The sequence below is a fragment of the Bubalus bubalis genome, chromosome 4 (genome assembly GCF_019923935.1).
Source record: "Bubalus bubalis isolate 160015118507 breed Murrah chromosome 4, NDDB_SH_1, whole genome shotgun sequence".
Lineage (NCBI taxonomy): Eukaryota > Metazoa > Chordata > Mammalia > Artiodactyla > Bovidae > Bubalus > Bubalus bubalis.
The window spans coordinates 144,060,398-144,080,023 of NC_059160.1; the positions used below are offsets into that span (position 1 = coordinate 144,060,398).

The window sequence follows — 19,626 nt, forward strand, 5'->3', positions numbered from 1 at the left end:
ACCATCCTAAAGGAAATCAGTCCTGAATATTCATTGGAAGGACTGATTCTGAAGCTGAAGCTCCAATACTTTGGCCACCTGATGTGAAGAACTGACTCATTTGAAAAGACCCTGATACTGGGAAAGATTGAAGGCAGGAGGAGAAGGGGGTGACAGAGGATGAGATGGTTGGATAGCATCACTGACTCAATGGGCATGAGTTTGAGTGGACTCCCGAGAGTTGGTGATGGACGGGAGGCCTGGTGTGCTGCAGTCCATGGTGTCGCAAAGAGTCGGACAGGACTGAGTGACTGAACTGAACTGAACCTGGGAAGGAGGTCATTGAACTGTCCTTTGACACAGCTAAACATCATTCAGGGCAAACACACATACCTATATACACACAGGTTGCACAGACACACACATAAGGAAGCGCAACTCTTTCAAAAAACAAAGAATTATCCAGTTTGCCTGCTTTAGGATCTTTCACCCCTTCTCCATGACTCCCCAACATTTGTATGGCAGACCACTGACCAATGACGTTAGAGAAATAAGGCAAGGTTATATCATGAACAGTTTCTATCTTGGGCTAAAGGTTCAATTCAGCGGCTAATGAGAAACTGATAACAACTATATTTTAGAAGAATCAATCTGGAAAAGATGAACATGATAATTGGGAAGACAGACACTGACAGATACAACAGTAAAGAAGTGAGATAGGAAGCGTTTGCAATTTTCCAGACAAAAGAGTTGGTGAGAGCATGAAAACATGATCAGAAAGAAAATAGATGGAAGACACAGAACCTTTTGTGCTTGGTAAGAAATTAGATATGGAAGGCAAGGCATAGGATAAGTCAAAACTGCTTCAGGTTTTGCTAGGGCGGTTAAGAGACTTGATGGAGAATTAACAGAAGAGGGAAAACAGAAAGAGGGACAGGTTTAAGGCACAGAAAGGGAATAGGAATTACAGCAGAAACAGTAAAGATGAAAATACACAAAATACCAAAGGCCAAATGCTTGGCAAAAGTTCTTTAAAAATATGGATAATATGTGAATACCATATAGAGTGAATATAGCAATAACTACCTAAAAAGTCATCTTTGAAAGCTTCACCCAACCCCACATATACCCCAGCTTTTCATGAAACAGGGAGAAATCAATGTTCCATTTTTTTCTTTATTTTTTTAGAGGTGGAAAAGTCTTTTATTCTATCGGTCAGGCCCATTGGCCTAGCCTTGACCTGGAATCAGGAATAGCTGAGCAGGACCTCTCCTTCCCCTCCCTCTTCCTCCGGCTTCTCTTTGTCCTTCTTCTGCTCCTCCTCCTGCACCAGGGTTTGTTCTGGCTCCTTCCCCAGTTGGACACCACAGTAGGTGACAAATAGGACAGCTAGCATGGTCTTTGGGAACCCTGTGAGTAGCAGGGACTGGGCGACCAGCTCTGTGAACTCAAGGTTGTTCAGGCTTACAAGGTTGTACATGATAATGGCTCAGAAGTGCATGGCCCCAAAGATAGCTCAGCGCCTGCAGAACATCTGCTCCAAACGTGAGGCTTCAATTCACATTAGAGGCCTCTACTCTGCCAGCTTCGGTACCCAGAGTTCAAAGTTGAGGCCAAAGCAGTTAAGGCATGACCACAGGTAGACAATATCATAAGACAAAGCCACAGAGTGGTGATGGCAAATGTGGCCCCAGTGGCCGCCAGCTCTGGGATCACTGCAGAGTGCTCCCCAACAATGTGGTCATATACAGACTTGCATAGCCAATCATTGATGCCAAGGTCAAAGTGCATCTCCTCAAAAATGTAGAGCACTGTGATACACTGGGGAGGCTGGTGGGGATCCAAGGGGTCGAGGTGCACCATGGTGTTGACAACGCTGAAGAGGATGGCCACCTTCACCCAGTCATACACCAAGTTTGAGTAGGTTAAGCCAGCTGCAGACAGGGGTCATTCCTGCCCACTGCCCACCCCAACCCAAGCTTCCCCAAATCCAAGACAGGCCCCTATTTTTTTTGGCTACGCTGGGTCTTCCTTGTGGGGAACACGCTCTTCCTTGCTGCAGGGAGGCTTCTCTAGTTGTGGCGAGCAGGGCTACTGTCTAGCTGCGGTGCGCAAGCTTCTTATTGCAATAGCTTCTCTTGTTGTGGAGCATGGGCTCTAAAACTTCCAGAGGAGGCCCCATTTTAACAAACATTGTCATGAACCTTAGTTGTCTTTTTAAGTCTTCCGTTAGTCTCTTTTAGACCACAGATCATTAACTTTTATTTAGTTATTTTTACCAGGAATAAGGATCATATATCAGAGATGCCTTATAACTTAAATAACTGTGGAGTCATATATAATTTCCATGGATAAGACAGTTGGATAGCAACTATCCACTGACTTAAAGGACACGAGTTTGAGCAAACTCTGGGAGATAGTGAAGGACAGGGAAGCCTGATATGCTATAGTCCATGGAGTCACAAATGACTTAGCGACTGAACAACAACGACAACATAATTTATCCATATATAACATATAATCTGGGCTTCCCTGGTGTCTTAGCAGTAAAGAATTCACCTGCAATGCAGGAGCTGAAGGAGATCTGGGTTCCATCCCTGGGTCGGAAAGATACCCCAGAGGAGGGCATGGCAACCCACCCTAGTATTCTTGCCTGAAAAATCCCATGGACAGAGTAGACTGGTGCGCTCCAGTCCAAAGGGTCACAAAGAGTTAGACATGACTGAAGCAACTTGGCACTCATGCAACATGATCTTTGTGTGTTTAGTAGAATGTATCCATAAACAAAATTTAAAATATTTTAGATGCTATACAACTTCACATGAAATTAAACATCCACATTTTCTTTTATATGTATATAAAGTATAGCATTTTAGTATATTAGAAGAAATATCATAATAATTTCTGAAAGGATACACGAGAAACTGTCAGCAGAGATTACCTCTGTCGAGTGGAATGCATGAAGGAAGGGGGCGGGTCTTACACCTTTCATTTCATTGTACAACATTTTATATGGTTTGATTTTTTGGGTTTTTTTGGCCTCTCCTCGTGACATGTGGGATCTTATTTCACCAACCAGGAACATACCAGGGATTGAATCCATGCCCCACGCAGTGGAAGCACAGAATCTTAACCACTGGACCACCAGGGAAGTCTTGAAAGCAGGAATTTTAGGAAACGGTGTCTTTTTTTAAATTATGGCATTAGTGATCAGGTATCCAAAAAATGAAAAGTAACATTTCTAATTGTCTTTTTCTACAGTCCCTCAAAGATGTACCTTAAATTTCTAATACAGTATAGTGAAAACAAACAGAAACATGACTGTCTGCTTCTCTACTTAGCAGGTCAGTTATCTTAAAGGCAATAAAGGCCTGATCTTCAGTTTTTAATCTGTTAAAGATGAGTGATACTTCCCCTGAGATATGATGTGAATATCAAATAAGATCATTTCAGCAAAGGACCTACCACAGTGCTCAGCACTTGGTATGTGCTATATTCCCTTCATTTCCTTAGTATGTGCACCCCTAGACCTGCAGAACAGATCATTATTCATCCAACCAATACATATTTACTGCCCACCTACTGTATGCCAGCCGTTATGTTAGATGGTCAAGCTATAAGAATAAGATAAAATTCCTACAAAGACTTTTGTAAGAGAGCAAACTGTTCCAAAAAAAAGTATGCACAAAAAGTACAATTTGTCAGTATCTATCCAATATTAGGGGTGTGCAAGAAGTATTATAAGGTACAAAGAGGAGAGAGGCCAGGTCTATTGGGATGGGGTGGTGAAAGGAACATTAGGAAAAGCTAGAGTCTTGAACTGAGCCTTGAAAAATGAGTAAGAATTTTCTGAGTATTTCAGAAGACAAACTGCATTATCTCAATGTAGTTACAATTAGATATAATTTCTACGAGCTAGCAATTAAAGAACTGACCTCATTTATTTTTATTGTTGTCAACAGGTATTTTTTACACAGGTGCTACGTATCAGAGATACAGCAGTAAATAAAAACTTGGGCCCTGCACTTCAGGGAGTTTATATTCTAGTGGGAAAGGGAGATCTTAATCAAATAACCAGAGAAATTTATGTAAAATTGACACTGGGATAAGTACTTCTGAGAAAAGGCTTAGTGCATGATAATATAAGAGCATAAAAAGAGGAATGACCTAAACAAGTTTACAGAAGCCTTCTTTAAGGAAGTAATGATTGAACCCAAAGTTTCCATCCCATAATTGAGGACCTAAGATCATGCATGCCCCATGGCATGGCCAAAAAATAGACGTTCCAGAAAAAAGAATCAGAGCTAATGGCAGAAGAGTTTGGGGTCTTCAAGGGTCTAATCACAACTTCAAATGCACTACCATACTATGCCCCTCCAGGGTTCAGTTAGGTCACTTATATTGACAAATGTGTAAGATAATAGCCCGGAGAAGGCAATGGCACCCCACTCCAGTGTTCTTGCCTGGAGAATCCCAGGAACGGCGGAGCCTGGTGGGCTGCCGTCTATGGGGTCGCACAGAGTCAGCCACAACTGAAACGACTTAGCAGAGTTAGCAGAGTCGTTTCAGTTGTGGCTGACTCTGTGCGACCCCATAGACGGCAGCCCACCAGGTTCCTCTGTCCATGGGATTTTCCAGGCAAGAGTACTGGAGGGGGGTGCCATTGCCTTCCCTGGTAAGATAATAGAGGGAGCTGCTAAACGAAAGAACTGTAAAGTTTTACCTAAAATAAAACATATCTGCCAATGAAATTCACTGGTTTACAAGAACAGAATTATTGGCTTGCAATTTTAGAATAAAGCCATTGAGGCTGGAGTGGGGAAAATTAGGATATTTGTGATGTAAGATGAGGTAGAAAAATAGGTCAAGTCTTATAGCCACTGGCAGCCTTGTAGCCACTTTAGGAGTCTTGACATTATCTCTGAAGCAACATGAAGCCAGTGTTAAGCTGTGTTTAACATAGAGAGGCATATTTCAAAATGGTCATTCTGCCTGTGGCTTAGATAATGAAATAGGACAAAAGTGGGTGTGAGTACACTATTGCAAAACATGGCAATTGGTCTAGAGTAAAGGCCATGGGAATGGACAGAAGTGGATGGACTTGAGACATACTGAAGTGATGAAAGGGATAGAACTTGGTGATGGATTCAGTAAAAGGACTGAGGAAAGGGAGATGTCAAAGCTAATTCCTAGGTTCCTGGTTACATGACTGGATGGATTCACTGAGGCAAGGATCACTGGGAGAGGATCAGTTTGTTATTACTCTAGGGCAAAGTGAAAGGACGGGAGAGAATGAGTTGCTTGGTAGCAACATATCGAGTACGCAGAGGCCTCAGAGACCTCTAAGAGGAGGTACTGAAGAGGTGAATATATGGAGCAGTCTGGGCTGAAAATATAATATTAGTTAAGTCCAAGCTAAAGAGAGAGAGAACCTAGAACTCAGCCTTGTGTGTGTCCATGGGTGCTAAGTCACTTTAGTCTTGTCTGACTCTTTGCAACCCTATGGACTGTAGCCCTCCAGGTTCCTCTGTCTGTGGGATTCTCCAAAGAATACTGGAGTGGTTTGCCATTCTCTCCTCCAGGGGATCTTCCCGACCCAGGGATCAAACCTGGATATCCTGCATTGCAGGCAGATTCTTTATTGTCTGAGCCACCAAGGAAGCCCCAGCCTTGAGTAACTGCAATGCCTAATGGCCAGTTGGAGAATGATGAGCTGGTAAAGAAGATGGAGGAGTAGCTAGATATATGGTAGAGGCAGGGTAGGGCGGGGGTTGGAAGTGTGTATAGAAGTCAGTGGTAAGGAGTGTTTTAAGAGTAATGTAATATTGGAAATGTTGAGTTTAAAAAGTCCGTGAAGGATATAAGTCAAAATAGTCTGGAGCTCAAAAATGGGGGTCAGGCTAGAGAGATAAACTTGGAAGTCTAGGGCATTTACGCGGCAACTTAAAGCCATGTTTGTTTAGAAAGTATAGTATAATGTGTAAAGATGGTATTCCATCAACAGTAGCAATTATATTATTCACACACTGGAGCAATAATAACTCTGATGGATTTACTTAGTGTTTTTCACTGAGAAGATAACATGAGATATATTATCCAATTGCTTCTGTCAGTCAATATTTGGCCTGTCAGGAATATTTATTGAGGGTATTATAGTATCAGTTTCTCTAAAGAGATAGGACACAAAAGAAATAGAAGATATGAGTCTTACTCTGAAGTTTTCACATAGTTGGGGAAACAAAATGTGGACATAGATAAAACTAATGAAGAGTGTCAAAATCACATTATCAATGAGTATAAAGTAATGAAGTTCAACACTATTCTTCATGAATGCTGAGGAGGGGAGATAATTCTGAGGTTATGTATGTTTGGTAGGGTTATTTCTTGTTTAATTTTTTTTTAATTTTAATTTTTAATTTAATTTTATTTTTTGGCCAGGCCACTCAGAGATTGTAGGATCTTAGTTCCCTGGTCAGGGATCCAACCCAGGCCCCAGCAGTGAAAGCACAGAGTTCTAATGACTAGACCACCAGGGAATTCCCTAGTAGGATTGTTCAAGAACAATTTTCTAGGGTTCTTGGTGGCAAGTGGCTAAGACTCTGTGCTCCCAATATATGGGGCCTATGTTCAATCCCTGATCAGGGAACTAGATCCCACATGCCGCAACTAAGAGTTCACATGCCACAACCCAAACAAACAAAGAAAACAAGCCACAACGAAGATCAAAGATTCTGCATGCCACAACTAAGATTCAGCTCATTCAAATAAACTGATTAATAAATTAATTTTTAAAAAAGAACAATTTTCCAGAGGAACTGAGTTATCAGTGGATTTTAAATAATAGAAGTCTTCAGATGGTGAAGGCTTTAGCAAACTTTAAGGCAACGATAGATATTTTTGAAATGCATCTTATATCTAAGAAGAGGGGATGGGAAAGGGACCTACAGTGTCCCTGCTTTGTGTGAGCCTGTGGCAAGCACTTTACATTTTCTGTCATGTGTAAGATATTGTGACAATGTGAAGATTACCAAGACATTAGCCTCATTTGTATAAACATATAGAATTATATGGGCTTCCCAGGTGGCACCAGTGGTAAAGAAACTGCTTGCCAATGCAGGAGACGTAAAGACTCAGGTTCGATCCCTGGGTCGGGAAGATCCCGTGGAGGAGGGTATGGCAACCCACTCCCATTATTTACCTGGAGAATCTGTGGATAGAGGCTGTAGTCCACAGGGTTTCAAAGAGTCTGACACAACTGAAATGACTTAGCACTCGCACATAGAATTATATAATTGCAGTCACAGCGTTTAGATAGTTTAGATAGGACCTTTGAGAGTCATTTAACAAATATTGGGTGTCTGCTTTGTTTTATGTCCTGAATCACTATGTGTGGACCAGGAACTAGCACTGGAAATATAGAAAAGGAAGAGAAGTCCTTTGAGAGGTGTACAGTTTAGTAACTGGGGTGGCATGAGAGAGAAGTACTATGACAGATATGGGACTATTGCAGAAACACTGTTGAGAGAGCTACGAAGCTTTTAATTCTGCCTCGGTTATTATGTGAGGTTTCACAGACAAGGAGCTTTGTGAGCTGGGTTTTGAGGGATGAAGATAAGTGTGCCAGCCTGGCAAGAATGAGAGTAATATAGAGGAAAGAGAGGAGAGAACAGGAGGGAGAAGGACATTCCAGGCAGACCTGTATCTGTCCCAACTTTTCCATCTCCTCTATTCACAATGCTAGAGAAAGTACATTTGTTTAGAAGAGACTCGCCAAATTATCGACAGCCTTAAGTGAATTCTCAGAAGAGAGGAAGAAAACATTTGGAAATAATTCAGACAGGTGGCTTGAATGTGCCTGCTAGGTAGAAGTCACCACGTGTGATGTAACGAGAAACAAGTATCAGAGCAGAACAGGTCCCAGCATGTCTCAGGTGAAAATGCAAAGAAAGAGATGAGGAACACAGCACATGGCTTCAGGGGCCAGAGATAATGGACTGCAGCCACAGAGCAAAACGTTCAGGGCTGGAGAGTCAGCTTTGGAAGTTGGCTGGACCAGGAGATCCAAAATGTTTGCAATGCCAAGAGGGCTCTGAAGAAGGAAGTAGCCAGAGGAAGAAGATGGTGAAGGCATTTTGGTTGGACTTCTAGGAGAAGAACCAGGGTGGCCTATAGGTGTCACACAATTCCAGGGATGAGAAATGTCAAAATGTAGGCTAGGGGCTGCTGCTGCTGCTGCTGCTGTAGCTTCAGTTGTGTCCAACTCTGTGCAACCCCATAGATGGCAGCCCAACAGGCTCCGCCGTCCCTGGGATTCTCCAGACAAGAACACTGGAGTGGGTTGCCATTTCCTTCTCCAATGCACGAAGATGAAAAGTGAAAGTGAAGTCACTCAGCCATTCCAACTCTTTGCGACCCTATGGACTGCAGCCTACCAGGCTCCTCCATCCATGGGATTTTCCAGGCAAGAGTACTGGAGTGGGGTGCCATTGCCTTCTCCGAGAGTGGGAGCAGGGGGGATGAAAAAAGGGAATGAAGAAGCTGTGTTGTGAATGTAACTTCAGGAGAGTAAGTCAGTGGACTCAGAAACAAATAGCTGTTATAGAAACAGGAAACAGCATGAAATAGAATTTGTCATGGAGAGAAATAGGGCTAAAGATAGACGGGAAGGCAAGACAAAGCAAAAGCATGTCCTAAGTATGATAAACATGGAAGACCTCTAGACAGTAGACAAGGTACTAGTGAAGAAGAGCCTGAAGAGACTAAAAAGAAGGGTTCATTAATGTAGTAATGCTCCAATAAAGTAGCATGGAGACTAGGCTGAAGGGCACAAGAAAATGGACAGCCACGTAACAGGGGAAAAAACTTCAGGTAAGGAAGGAAACAGTACTGTTCAGGAAGGGAGGGAGAGGTAATTAAGAAATCCATTGTAGAGCTTCCCTGGTGGAGCAATGGTGAAGAATCTGCCTGCCAATGCAGTAGACACAGCTTTGATCCCTGGTCCGGGAAGATCCCACATGCTATGGAGCAACTAAGCCCCCACGCCACAACTGTCAAGCCTGTGCTTTAGAGCCCAGGAGCCGCAACTACTGAGCTCCTGCACAGCAGCTACTGAAGCCTGCGTGCTCTAGAGCCTGAGCTCCACAACAAGAGAAGCCACCATAGTGAGAAGCCCATGCGCCGCAACTACAGAGTAGCTCCCACTCGCCACAATTAGAGAAAAGCCCAGGCAGCAATGAAGACCCATCACAGCCAAATAATTAAAATGCTATATATGAAAAACAAATCTATTGTGGTTATCATTTTGTAATAGATAGAAATATTGAATCACTGTGTTGTGGACCAGAAACTAACAGACCGTTGTAGGTCAATTACACTTCAAAAATAAATAAGCAAACAAAGAAACTCATATAAAAAATGATCAGATTTGTGGTTATCAGAGGTGGAGAGTGGGGGGAGATGGAATTGGATGAAGATAGTCAAAAGGCACAAAAACTTCCGATTATGAAATAAATAAGCACTAGGGATATAATGTACAACACAATATAACACTGCTACATGTCATATGTAAAATTTAAGACAGTAAATTGTAAGAGTTTTCATCACAAGGAAAAAAATTTTCCTTCATTTTGTTTCTACATGAAAGTGAAAATGAAAGTGAAGTCACTCAGTCGTGTCCGACTCTTTGTGACCCCATGGACTCTACCCCACTAGGCTCCTCGGTCCATGGGATTTTCCAGGCATGAATACTGGAGTGGGTTGCCATTTCCTTCTCCAGGGGATCTTCCTGACCCAGGGATCGAACCTGGGTCTCCTGCATTGTAGGCAGACGTTTTACCCTCTGAGCTACCAGGGAAGTACCTCTACCTGAGATAAAGCTTATTCACTAAATTTATTGTGGTAATCACTTCGTGATGTATATAAATCAAATCGTTATGTTGCACACCTGGCTCAGACAGTAAAGTGTCTGCCTACAATGCAGGAGACCCGGGTTCAATCCCTGGGTCGGGAAGATCTCCTGGAGAAGGAAATGGCAATCCACTCCAGTATTCATGGCTGGAAAATGCCATGGACTGAGGAGCCTGGTGGGCTACAGTCCATGGGGTCGCAAAGAGTTGGACACGACTGCACTTTCACTTTCAACAACTTTCAGTCATTTCATGATGTATATAAATCAAATCATTATGTTGCACACCTTAAATGTATACAGTGCTATATGTCATTTATATCTCAATAAAACTGGAAGAAGTAAAAAAGAAATCAAGAGCCTCTCTTGATAGCCTGGGCTGTGGACAGCTTTGGAGGTTAAGAAAATAAAGGCTTAGAACAGATCTCATGGCAGGAAGAGACTCAAAAACTCCCAAAATAGTGATTGCTGAGGAGAAATAAAGACCTAATGCAGATTTAGGTCTTACAATGTCAAATGTGTCTAAGGCTCTCACAAAATTCTGCTGTTTGCAAACAGCAGAGAAAATGGATGATGTGGATGTAGAAGTCAAATCAGGATGCTTCCAGGATAGGTTAAATTCTGGAGAGGTTAAGAGGATGAATGCATTAGTGGGTTGGAAAGTTTATCATTAAAGTTGCTGGACAAGGCATAAATGGGGAAAATGGCTGAATTTTGTCATAGAAGTAGGGAAGGAGTTTTTACCAAAACAGACTGAGCTTGACCACACTCAGATAGTTCTTGATTTGGGATATGTTTATTTTTTAATTAAAAAAAATTTTTTTTGGCCACAACTCGAGGTATGTAGGATCTTTATTCCCTAACCAAGGATAGAACCAGCACCCCCTGTAATAGGAGCTCAGAGTTTTAATTATTGTACTGTCAGGAAAGTCCAAAGGATATGGTTCTTTTGGAAGCTGACTATATAATAAAAGATCTTGTTTCATTATCATAACTAGAATATATCTTCATTCTCTATAGTTACTGTGAAGGTATGCTAATTTTTCCACTTCCTTCCAAAACCAATTCCAAAACCAATTTGGCAAGCCTAAAATTTTTTCTCCCTCAGAATATCAATTTGATTTCCTCTACCACCTTCTCAACTGAGGTGTCTTTTGGTTTGTACCTACCACGTGTTATATGCACCCTATGTTTTCTTGACAATCTTTGATTCAGTTTCAAAACTTGAGTGAGAAAAAGATTTTAGGTCTGCATCTGCCAGTAAACTGACAAGTAAATGCCAATTCCTGCAGACCTGCTCCATGAAAATTCTCTGAGAATTCCCTTGGGTCTTTTCAACTCTAGGTTTTCCTTGCTTTCTTGGACTTCTAGCAGAATTGATAGAGTTACGTCTTTTTCGATGCTGAGCTATTAGCACAGGTTTATCTCGCCCACCCTCCCCTGCTCTTCCAGGACCTCTCTGATTGTAGTTAGTGTCCCACATCACCAAGGGACTATTAACTCTTTCCTAGCTACTATTATATCATTATATCATCTATCAATCCATCCATCCACGCCTGTTCTCCTTATAGAGAATAGTAAGTCTGTCCTTCTCAGTTGTTTGCACAATTTTTACTTTTATGGATGTATAAGAGTTTTCCATCAGCAGTTCTGCCAAATTAAAAAAAATTTGCCAACAGAAAAAAATTTTATTTATTTATTTTTTGCCAATAGAGGACATCGCTGAAGTTAATTAGTAAACAGGGCAACTAAGCTGAAATTACAATTACGTATTTAGGAAGTTACATAAGCAAAGATTTAATACCTACCTTATTTTCACCTCTCTCTTCTAGAGAGGTTTTTGGAAATAAGACTGGAATTCTTCCTTTGTTATTAAGAATGGGTAAGGATAGTAGCAATGGCACCCCACTCCAGTACTCTTGTCTGGAAAATCCCATGGGCGGAGGAGCCTGGAAGGCTGCAGTCCATGGGGTCGCTGAGGGTCGGACATGACTGAGCGACTTCACTTTCACTTTTCACTTTCATGCATTGGAGAAGGAAATGGCAACCCACTCCAGTGTTCTTGCCTGGAGAATCCCAGGGACGGGGAAGCCTGGTGGGCTGCCGTCTATGGGGTCGCACAGAGTCGGATATGACTGAAGTGACTTAGCAGCAAGGATAGTAGGAAATTGCTTAAACATTTATTCTTTGATACTGAGGTCTGGAAAGAATTGCACTTTCTTTTCTTCTCTTTGGGTAGATACCTCATGTTATTGTTTAGTTTCCCACAATTTATTCAACCTTTTAGTGTCTGTTGTAATTATCAGACCCCTTTTCTTACAGGTTCAAATGAACCAGATGTTGCTAGGGCTATGTTTTAAGTCTCAGATACCAAGGTGACTTTCATTGTCATCTACATGCTGATTGATGCCGTCTATGGGGTCGGACAGAGTCAGACATGACTGAAGCGACTTAGCAGCAGCAGCAGCAGCAGCAGCAGACTTTCAAATTTGCTTTTCCAAGCTAAACCTCTTTTCCAAACTCAAACTTGTCTCAGACTTGGTCATCGGGACCTATCTATCCTGTTTTTTTCTTTGTTTTTAATGAGACTGTTACTCAGTTTCTGATTTTTTAATTGAATTTTATTTTTTGGACATGGCATGTGAGATTTTAGTTCCCTGACTAGGGATCAAATGTGCATTCCCTGCAGTGGAGTCTTAACTAACCACTGGACCACCAGGGAAGTTCCAGTTTCCAATGTTCTACCATTGTGAAATACAGTGAAATTGTTTCGTCACCACAGATACAAACCCACCTTCAGGGCCTTTGCATTTGCTCCCTCCTAAGCATAAAATCTCCCCCAGCTTCCTCCCTAATCTCTTTCAGATCTATTCCATGAGCTGATTGCTGGATTTAAAATTGCAGCTTTCCCCAGGATTCAGTGTCCCCTACTCTCCTTCTCCCCCCTCCCACTCTCACCGTCACCATCTAACACACTTATGTGTATTCTGCTTTCTAGCTTTTATTCTCCTTGCCCCCACTCCATTATTGAATGCAAGCACCAAGGCACCACTAGAGAAGAGGTTTCAGTTTGCTTCCTGCTGTTTCCCCTAAGTATGAAACTGTGCCTGGCACATAGTATGGACTCAAATAATGTTTATGAAATGGAGAGAATAAGCATTGTCTTGGACATTTCTCTATATCTTTGTGTGATTTTTCCATCTCAATAGCTTTTCTTTTTCTTTTTTAAATAATTTATTTGGCTGCGACATGTGGGATATTTGATCTTTGTAGTTGCACAGGGAATCTAGTTCCCTGACCAGGGATCGAACCCTAGCCCCCTGCAATGGGAGTCTTAGCCACTGGACCAGCAGGGAAGCCCCTCAATACCTTTTAAAGTAAATCATTTCAATTAATTGACAAAAGCCAGGATATTGCTAGTTCATGATAGCCTTTCTCCCTTTGTTCTTTAAGAAAATTAAGTTTTCAGTCAAACTCTCCCAACATTCTTTTCATTTCGGTCCTAGGAGATTGTTTCTGACAAGATACTGACAATTAGGCTTTCGCAAACATTAAGAAGAGTGGCATTTTTGCAGAAGTTTTATTTTAAAAACCACATTTCTTTCTCCAATCAAGGTATTTATCTGACTGTAGCCCTGAAAATACTGCAGTGGAGCCATTCGTTTGCTCTGCTTGCAAACCTGGAATGTGTGTTCCTCCTGGGTAGGAAGCAAATTGCATTAAACTCTGTATGCCCAGCTCCTAGCTCAAGAATAAATTTGAATGAATCAATCAGTGAGAAAGTTTGAAAGTTTAAGAATCTTTCTCAAAAGAACAATCTGGTTATGTTTATTAAAGCAGGTATAACAAAGAATAAAAATTATGTTCAGGATAAGGACAGAATGGTGTGGAAGGCAATACAAGTAGTCTTTTCCCTTCCATTGAAATTTGACCTGGAAGGAATGATTTCTATGTTCCTTACCACTGTGACTCCATTAAAGATCTAGATTCCCATATCTGTATAATAACTGTCTGCTGGAAGAAGCAACAGCCCATCAGACACTTCGGGAGAAATTGGAACGCCCCAGTCAGTCTTACTTTTGGTATACTGGCACTGGTTATTCCTCTTAATGATGAAAACTTATTTATTCCTATGTCTTCTTCATCTGGAAAGTGAATACCACCAACGCACAAAGGCAAATAACTAACAAAAATGTTATGATGACCCTTGAGACATCAAGCTCTGAGTCAAGGGAACACAACCCTTCTCTGGCTTTTCTCTAAGGTGCTGAGGGCAGTTTTCCATTGCTTGCGACCCAAATATTGCTCAATGGTGGCATCTCTGACCTCGCATCCCCATTAATGTATCCATAAACATTCAATTCAGAGACCCCCAAATTTTTCTCTCAGCCCCAGAGTACCTCGTAAAAAAAAAAAAAAAAGGTCACGACAAGAAGATCTTGATAACGTTTTCCCTCTCCAATACTCTCCTTTGACCTTTAAAAAAAAAATGGTTGGGAGAGAAGAGGGCCAAGGGGAGGGGTAAGGGTCCACAGGAGAGTCCAGCTCCAGTTTAGGGAAATCCAGCTCGCGTTTTGCCTCTCGCTCAGCAGAGCAGGGTCCAGGGAAGGCAGAGCCCCAGCTTCACTCCCTGAGGTCTGTCCTGGGGAGACAGTGCTGCTCCGGGGGGCTGACCTGGCGGGGAGTGGCAGCGCAGCCCGCTCCCGCGCCGCTTTGTGCGCGCAGCCGCTGGGCCCTCTGCTCCCGGGTCTGCCCCCCCGGACGCCCCCCTGCCCCGCCCCAGTCATGCAACTCTACCTGCCTCTGCGCTGTGGACCTTTGGGAAGCAGTCGCCCACCCCGGGGGCTCGGGCCCTGACCCTGCCAGGCAGCCGGTAGGTGTCCTCCCGGGGCCCTCCCGCGCCCCTCGCGCCCGCCGGGGCCCCTGACTCCGAAGTTGTGGGGACGATCGCAAGTTGGAAAGTTTCCCCGAGGGCTGGTGCAGGCTTGGAGCCGGGGGGACGCGCGCAGTCCTCGGAGCCTGAGGGGGCCAGTGGTGAGTTGGGAGAGGGACAGAGGGCAGGGGTCTGGGGAGGCACACGCGGAGGCCGGAAGGGGTTGCGAAGGGCAGTGCACGGCTGGGGCTGGACGTGGGCCGGGGTTCCGTGTCCGCGGGGCCGCGGGGGTCGCAGGGATGGGCCCACTCCCCGCGGCGACCCCCCACCCAAGGCCGCTGGGGCGCTTTTGTTGCGGGTGGTAAACAATGCCCCCAGCCAGAGGACGCGGCCGCCTGCCCTGAGGCCGGGCTGGGACGCCGGGTGGGGAGAGCCGAGCGCCTCAGGCTAGGACCCCGGGCTCCGCTGGAAACTGGAGGATTTGGGGGAGGGCAAGCGTGGCTTTGGGAGGTGGGGATTCCCCGACTGTGCCCGTGATTGATGCCCCTCAGAGGAGAAACGGAGGTCCGAGCGCCTCGGGCTGAGGAGAGCGAAGAGTTAGGGCAAGTTTCGGATGGGGAACCCGGACTGTCCCACACTCAAGTGTGCCCCGAAAAGAAGTTTTCTTCCTCCCCCATGCTAATACAGGGGGCCAGTTCGTTGGGAGAACATTTGGCACTTGCCTTTCCTGAGCTTTTCGGGGAGGAGGCTTCAGGGACGAAAATTTTGGAGTGGAAGTAGCAGGAGAGGCTTGCCAGAGGTTGACCTGGAGTTCTGCGGATCGGGGAGGAAGGGAGTAGGGAATAGAAAAGTGTTCTGTCAAAATGGCCTTCTAAAAACCCTTACGGGCGCCTCTCGGTCGCCGAAAGCGCCGGCTTGCCGTCGCATCACTAGCACGGAATCCTGGAGTGGGGCCCTAGGATGGGAGATGTGCGGAGCTGGGTGCCGGGACACTTCGGACGGCATGTGAGGGGCCGGGTCTGGGGGTGCCAGGGACCGCCGCCACTTCACGTGTCGGGAAGAGACTGGGCTAGGTCTCTCTCCCTCTCCTCCTCACCCCCTCTCCTCTCTTCCTTCCCCCTCTCTCACCCAGACTCCCAAAGCGATTCAGCTACTAAGGGCTGTGCGCAGTCTCTACAAAAAAGAGGTCGGGAAGTTGCTGGCCCGTCACAGTATACTTCCCACTGTAATGGGGAACAGAAATTGGGCATTTCTGACCCAATAAAAATTAATGTATCAACAAGAGAATAAGTATTACTTGAACTGGGAGTCTTTCCCCCAGCTCCAACTCGCCCATTGCTTCTTCCCCTACTCCCCGGCTCTACTCTTGAGCACAGAATGAGCTGCATAATACAGTAATGATCAGTTTATAAATACATGTTTGAAAAGTGTTTCAAGACTTTGAGCGAGGAGTCGATTAGGTGCACAGTCTAGTGCCGGCGGAGTGCTCTGAGCGCTGCACCCAGACGGTTAAGGGCGGCGCTACAGGGCAGCAACCTCAGGTCCGCTCTGAACTGAAAAGTGCCCATCCTTTCCACCTCCCCCTCTCCTCAGTGTTATAAAGTAAAATTAAAAAATGTCGGCCTCCTTAGGCCTCACTCAGGATGCCAAAATGAGTTTGGAAAATGTGCTTGTGAACCGGTTAGGGCGAGAGCTTTTTAAGACATATTAGGAATTTATGTGTATAGTTAAACAAGGCGGGTATGCAGATAAGGAGAGGTTTGGGGATTACTCAGCGTTGTTTCTAAGAACTAAAAGCCTCAGGTAACGTTGATTTTGAGTGAATTTCCTGATTTTACTGGTTTGCGTTGGTTACACAGGTTGAAACCCAAGTGCCTTCACTCCCCAGTTAAGAGCTCTTAATTAGCTTGGTTGTCAATGTATGACAGTGTTTAAAACCATGTTATTATTTCAATTAAACTTCAGAATCAAGTATGAGAGTTATTAGTATCCACTGCCCCTATCTCTTTGCAAAGACTAGTAGCTCATATTAAGAACTCCTGGATCACCGCTTACCATTTAACCGAGGGTTAACTATGGCTCCCAGCTCGGATCTTCTAGAATTGATGGGTTGGAGTTTTGGATCACCTCTGTCCCTGCCCTTTGTTTCTCTTCCTCCTCCACTCTTTATCTGGTTTGTCCCTCCCCTCCCCCACCTTCTTCTTTGCCTCTGTATTTTTCCTTCCCTCTACTCTTTATCTCTTTTCCCACCCCTCCATCTTTCTAACTTTAGTCTTGTGTTTTGATCCAGTTGTCTTTTTATATTCTAGCTTTATTGCTACATGTTTCTTCCCCCTTCCTCTACTTTTTTGCTTTTTTTTTTTCCTTTAGACATTTTCTTCCTTCTGCTTTTTCCTCTTCTTCTCAACATGTTTTATGCTTTTCTTGTTATTGGCGGGGTCCCTTTTTGGCTTTTTTCCCCCCCTCGCTCTCGGCAGGGCAGCAAGGGTGTTTTACATATGGAAGGAGCCTTTGACTAAATCTGCAGGCATTCTAGTGAGTTTCCCTCCACAGTCTTTCCATGTGCGGAGAGCTCTCACACTTCCTGTGGTAGAAAACTATCTAGGAACTACAAGCAGCCCGTCCACCTCCTTTTCCTTCAGAACTTAGTTACTGGAGAAAACTAAGAGAAGTGGTGCCCTTTAAAAAGAAATGCTTTAAGTCTTGTATTTCTCAGTCAAGTGCAGCAGCCTGTAAAGTCTAAGAAGCTGAATGGAGTGACTATGAAATCAGAGTTTCTTTCGAAACTAGCTCTATGTATGCAAATACTCACCACTTTTTTGGCCACTACTGGTGGTGGGAAGGATTGCAGTATAATTTTAAATTGACATGTGGGCTGGATGGTTACATCAGTTCAGCCACTTCCTGCCTCAGGGGACTGGGAGATCCAGAAGGAGGAGGGATGTAGGTGGGAGAAGATTTTTCTATCACAGTACTGTCAATATTGTCCTTTACAGACAACTGATACAGTTTAGGAAGACAGCTTTTCAGTTTCTAGGCAAGGTGATGGCATCAGAAATTGTTTTTGCTTCCCCTCACCTCCCCTTTTTAAGGCTTCTTTAGGGAAAGACTACTTAGTAAACTCAAATAATACTGAGGCAGAAGTCTGATCCTGTTGATCAATTTGGTTAGCTATGTTTAAATTATGTGTGAATAATTAGCAGATACACACATAGGCCCTGGGACCTGATCTAGCCTCTTCTGCACTTTCTCTGTAACCTTCGATTTTCTATTTTGGGCTAGAATCTCTTTTCATGTTTTAAATTATAAGTTGGCCCTTATCTCCTGGGCAGTAATGCTTAGATCTCATGTACTACTCCAACTCCAGTCCCTTATGTCACAAGGACACTTTAGGGGGAAAAATTATTATGGGTTGGGGATCTTGATGCCCTCTGCTGAAAATACTAGTTACCCAAGTGATGCTTTGCATCCCACAGTTGTTGGAAGTTTTGCTTGTTTCATTTTGCTTTGTTTTCTCCTCCAGGAACATAGAGCTCACCAGATAGTATCAATTAATTGCATGTAGGCCCCCTCTGGGACCTACTATGTATGTTTGATAACAAGGACATTATTCTCTTATTTTCTGTTCCAATCATGTTATCCTGTAGCTACTTCCATGCACTCAGACTCTTGGATATACTTTAGAGTAGAATAAAGCTGATTTTTGAAAAATACTGAAATATCAGTTTTCATCAGAAATGAAAAACGGAAGTGGAATTAGTATTCAATTGTAAATATATTTTTCTATGACTAAAGTACTCTATAAAAAATAAAGCACCCCAAAAATGAAATAAAGCATTTAATGTTTATAAATTAATAAGGAAAATAAGATGTGTAGAAAATTCCATATTTAAATATGAATCTATATAATAGAATAGGTTCCCTCCCTTCCCCCCACCTCCCAAATTTCAGAAAAAGCTTATTGCCTCTCCTCTCAGAGTTCAGCCCTGGGGATAACTTAGTTTATCACAAAAGGGGTTACATTTCATCATTGGAGCCAAGTGATAAAATTAAGATCTTGCGAGAGTCCTTATTTTGTTTCTGATTGTTTCTTTGGCTGAGTGGTACCCAGTGGTTTCTTTCATGCAGTTGGGTTTTTAGGGGTCATTGGCCTCTTTCAGGATCTCATAAAAATGCTGTTACCATTTAAAGAGGCCACATCTTTCCAATCCGTGTTGCTCATACCTTTCCCATTTCCTTGACAGGCTCTTTTTCAGGAGATAAGGTTTGAATGGTAAACATTATCTTAATTACAAGTCTGAATTTCTAAAGCACTTCCATTAAAAAATATAAAAGAATATATGAGACAGAGATCAAGTTATAAACTACTTTCAAAAGCAGATCCCATGACACCCTCTGGCATATACAGATTACTTGCCTCAGCATACAAATTTTAATTTTCATGACTGATTGCAGTACTTAGATTATATGCCCCTAATAATTTTTAGCCATGTAATCTCGATATAAGACATAAAGTATGCTTATACCGATATTATTGAATTTCTGAATTTCTACTGAATGGGATGGATTGCTTTTTGTTATCTGAAAATACATCCTTATAAAGATTGCTGACTTTCTGGAGATTAGAATTGGAATGTCTTTGTTTTCTAAAAATGGTGGTGTGAAAACCAGTGGTCTTTGGAGAAAATATCCTACAGCTTTTCACAGCAAAAGAGCTAGTTTTTGTTTTTGTTTTGTTTTGGGTGTACTTTTTTTTTTTTTTTTTAAGAAAAGAGGAAAAGCAGTAAGCTTAAATGCCAAGAATTCAAGTGGATTTGTATTTAGCCTAGTATTTGTATTTAGCCTAGTATTTGTATTTAGCACAGATGTA

General features: G+C 43.2%; 1 protein-coding gene and 1 pseudogene across 3 annotated transcripts in view; one reads left to right on the forward strand and one right to left on the reverse strand.

Annotated features, from left to right (window-relative positions):
• Nucleotides 1-1,156: 1,156 nt before the first annotated feature.
• LOC102401773 lies at nt 1,157-11,366 on the reverse strand (annotated as a pseudogene).
• A 3,117-nt stretch (nt 11,367-14,483) lies between these two features.
• TET1 (tet methylcytosine dioxygenase 1) overlaps nt 14,484-19,626 on the forward strand; it is a 137,911-nt gene continuing 132,768 nt past the window's right edge. For 2 of the 3 annotated variants that reach the window (XM_025284629.3, XM_006070285.4), the window contains exon 1: nt 14,484-14,756. The gene's annotated coding sequence lies outside the window, so the exon portion shown is untranslated. Of the gene's footprint in view, nt 14,918-19,626 lie in introns of all 3 variants that reach the window. The other variant, XM_025284630.3, reaches the window with a different exon arrangement.